This window comes from Colobus angolensis, unplaced genomic scaffold (genome assembly GCF_000951035.1).
Source record: "Colobus angolensis palliatus isolate OR3802 unplaced genomic scaffold, Cang.pa_1.0 Scaffold291, whole genome shotgun sequence".
Taxonomy (NCBI): domain Eukaryota; kingdom Metazoa; phylum Chordata; class Mammalia; order Primates; family Cercopithecidae; genus Colobus; species Colobus angolensis.
The window spans coordinates 2000284-2004552 of NW_012116166.1; positions in this window are offsets into that span (position 1 = coordinate 2000284).

Consider the following 4269-nt stretch of genomic DNA (forward strand, 5'->3'; position numbering starts at 1 on the left):
TGAGTAGAGAGTTGCCGAGGCAAGTAGCGATGCTCTGGTGGAAGGCTTCACAAGCACACTCACCCCGAACAGCTGCTGGAACCTGGCACACTCTGCTGCTGTAAAAATTATCAGCACTGCCACCCCAGCTCCTGGAGAAAGTCTCGGCGTTACAGCCTGCAAAGTAATCCTGCATTTGAATTTCATTGACAAATCCTGGCTTCCTCCAGACAAGCTCCAACCTGCACAGATGGCCCCTTGCATCAAAAAGTAAAAATAACAAAGCTTGCAATTCTGGGCCTCCCTTTTTCTCTGGGCAGATGTGCTGGCTGCACATTTTGGGAGGCGCGCAGTCTGAGTTCCAGCAGCAACCTCTCTCCTCCCGTGCGCTCGCACTTGCCCCTTCTGGTGTGGTGCTGGGGAGCAGCCGTGGCCGCGGCCTCAGAGTGTGTTCTGGGAAGTGTCTGGGATGCCTGAGTCTTTTGAGTGGGAGAGAAAGACCCAGAGGGGAGAGAGTGTGAAAATTCGTCCCCCCACTCAAGATTGGCCATGTTGTCATCCATAAGACAGTTGGCCCAGGGAAGCAGTTGCAGGGTTGGAGGAAGGCCTCAGGTAAGGTGGTCAGCAGAGGTGGGGGACGAGGGGCTGCTACACTAAGGGCTGGCCAGTGCACGCCAAGTGCAGGCGGCAGAGTGGGAGATGAAGCTCTAGGAGTTTCTGATTTTTTGCTTTTTTTCCCCCAATCAGATGCATCAGAAGGACTGATTTTCCATGTTGCCCAGGTTGATCTTGAACTCCTGGCTCAAGCAATTCTGCCACCTTGGCCTCCCAAAATGCTGGGGTTACAGGCGTGTGCTCCTGATTTTTTGAATCCCCCAAACCTTGACCAGCCACGGAATTCTCTCCACTCATATTTGCTGAGAACCTCTGGGGATATCCAGGCCCTGAGGATATGATTATGGATGAGACAGAACCAGAGAGCACAGGCTCAGGGAACACACAGCCAAGGCCATCTGAGAGCTGGGTGGCCACAGACTCACTGCTCAGGAATGTCAGAGCAGGAGGCCAGGAGAGAGACTAGAGGAAGGGACCTGTGGCTGGCGACATTGCGGAAGCCACTTACCCGCAGGTAGGTTTCACCTTTGATGAGCCATCTGACCTGGAGCCACCAAGGCTCATCCAGAAATGGTGGCTAAAGTCTTTGCTCTACCAGAGGGTCAGATGAGATAAGATGTTCAGCTGCAAGGAAAAGGCAACTCAAAGTGCCAGGAGAAAACAAGGAATTCATGGATTCATATGAATGTATGGATTCAAACGAATGGCCCAGGGGCCTATCTAGCCTCAGGCATGGCTGGATCAGGGTGTTTACATTGCTGTCCTCAGGAATCCTTGCCTCAGCTCTGAAAGCTGACTGTGCCGACTTTGTTCTCCATGTGGCATTTGCCAGTGTCTCCAGGCAGACATTCCTCCCAGCAAGTACCTCCTACCCAGAATCTCCAGCAAAAGTCCTGGGGATGCTTCTTATTGGTCCAGCTTGGGTCACATGCCCATCCCTTCTCTAATCACTGTGGCCAGAGGAATGTAGTGCTGTGATTAGCCAGACATGTGTCAGGTGTCAGTCTCTGGGGCAGAGTTGGAATCGGTCCATCTGAACTACCTGGCTCTGCAGAAAAGGGGAAGGGATGCTGGGTTGGCAAAAGCAGCAAGTACAGAAACAACAAAGACCCTCCCAAAGCATGGATGACTGCAGAGATGGGAGCGTGCTCTGGAACAGCTGCAAAAATCCTGCTTCCAACAGCAGGATTCTTCTTGCTGCAGTTGTGTGCCCACTGTCATTCATCCCCTCAGCGTCTCTAATTCCAGCGTGCTGGCCTCTGTGCCAGGCCCAGGATATGGGGAAGGTTCCACATGACCGTGTGGGAAAGCCTGCCTGCCACCTGGCCTCAGGGGTGGGAGCAGCCCCTGGGGACTGTTGAGGTCTGCCTAGTTGAGGCCCCTAGTTTCCCTCTCTGGTGTCTCTTAGATCTCCCTGTGTTTGGATTTCCATTTTCCCCTTCCTTAAACCAACACCGTAAGGTCCAACCTTCACCCTGACCTGGATTAAAAAAAAAACAGAGACCAGGAGGGTCTTCACAGCCAAAGCCCCAGGTCTGGGCTTCTCATGCACAAAGCCTCTGTTTGCCACCCACAAGCCCATTCGGGGTAGACTTGCCCTCTTGTAGTGGAATAAAGGACAAGTGGCCAAACTTGTTTGGCTCTTGGTCCTGGGCCGGGGGTGGAGGGGAGAAAATGGGCATTAACAGAGAAGGGCATGCTGAGGCTGGCCAGGGGGTATGTGAACTGGGAGGGGGCCAGTTGGGGAGCTCAGTTTCCAGCCCCCCACCCAGGCCTATGTTGCCACTGTGATGTGCCTCAGTGAGTGCACTGGGCAAGACATTGTTTAAAGGAGCCTGTGTGGAAACATCCATGAAACTAACCTTGAGGGAAGAACTGGGGTCGGGCGGGGGTTGAATGCAGACAGCAGGAAAGCATGCTCTTCAGGCCACATGGGGTTGTTCTCCAGCACTGAGTGCTCACCCACACCGCAGGGCACTGCCACCCTGGCTTTACTCCTGTTTAGTCATTTCATTTTCTCACAATCCTATGGGGAGGGAATGATCACTGGCCCCATTTTAGAGAAGAAGGAACTGAGAAACAGGGAGGTCCCGCAACTTGCCCGCGGTCCCACACTTGTGCAAGGTCCCACATGGGGCCTGGCCTTGGGGCCTGGCTTCAGGGCCTGTGACAAGACACTGCATGAGAAGCTGGGAGCTGGTTGATAGGACTTCTCATTAACCAGCTCATAGGCGTCCCAAAATCCCACCGAGGGTTGGAGCCCAGTCATCAGCTTTTGGGGTTTCTGGCCCTTTTGGGGTTATTTGAGCCAGCGTGTGTGCAGTGAAGCCCTTCCCTGGCCACACAGGCCTGCATAGAGCATGCGTTGGTCCCCTGAAGCTCAGCAGCTCAGCTCTTCTACTGGGACAAGCGCTTCCTAGGAATTCTGAGCACTTCTGCCCCTTCCCAGGGGCCCCTCCCAGGCCTCCTCCGCCGCCAGTCCGGGCTGACAGCTTGGCTGGCCCCAGGCTGGGGCCGACTCTGAATGCGGCGCCTCCCGGTCACGCGGCATGGGCAGAGGAGGAGGAGGAAAAGGGAGAGGAAGAGGAGGAGGGGAGAGGAGGGAGGCCGGCCTGGGTAGAAGTCAGCTCCAGCTCCTGGAAGGAGCCCACGCGTGCTCTAGACGCCTTCCCTGCACGGGGGCGCTGCCCACCCCCGGCTCTGGGAGGAGACAGGGGCCCCGGAGGGGGCAGCAGCCCGGTGAGCAGCGACTTGGGGCCCGAGGCCCCGGCCAGTTCCATCCTCACCACGCCCGACCGAAGCTATTGCCACGATTTGGGGAGGGCCGCCTCTGAGCCTCCTCTGGAGGCGGCACCTCTGCTACTCCACTGCACAAACGGGGAAACCGGCTCCGCCGAGCGTACCAGGCCAGGCCGGCCCTGAGGGGCGGGGGGCATGATGCCAGGAGCTGACCCCCATCGTCCACTGACGGCCAGTGCCCCGTCATGCAGGCCGAGGCCCAAGCAGGAAGGGGCCCCGCTGCGAAAGGTCGGACCTGCGTTCCACCAGTTTCCAGTCAAGTGCTTTGGTCAAGTTTCTTAACCGCTTTGGCCTCCACTTTCCCCTTCTGTGAAATGGGATGGTGCCCACGTGACAGGGTTATCATGTTCCCTAGGGCAGGGCCTGGCAGGCTGAGCCAACGTTAGTGTTTGCATGGCTAGTATAGTTTTATTTTTTATGTGTTGTTTTGGAGACAAGGTCTCAGTCTGTCACCCAGGCTGCAGTGCAGTGATGCGATCAGCGCTCACTGCAGCTTCCAACTCCCAAGCTCAAGCGATCCTCCCACCTCAGCCTCCCAAGTAGCTGGGATTATAGGCGGGCACCACCACACCCAGCAAAATTTTTATTATCTTTTTGTACCAATGAGGTCTCCTGCGTTGCCCAGGCTGGTCTCAAACCCCTAGCCGCCAGCGATCCTCCTGCCTTGGCCTCCCACAGAGCTGGCCTATTAAGGTTTTAACAGACTGAACTGAGGCTCAGCTGGAACAACCAGGACCCCGGCCTGCGCCCACGCCTCACCGTCTCCCCAGGGCCTGGGACCTGCAGAACCTCGGCTCCAGAGCTGGGACAGCCGTACCGCCCTAGCGCTCAGGCTGCGCTCCACGTGCGCTGTGTTTACACACGTGATGCGCTGCC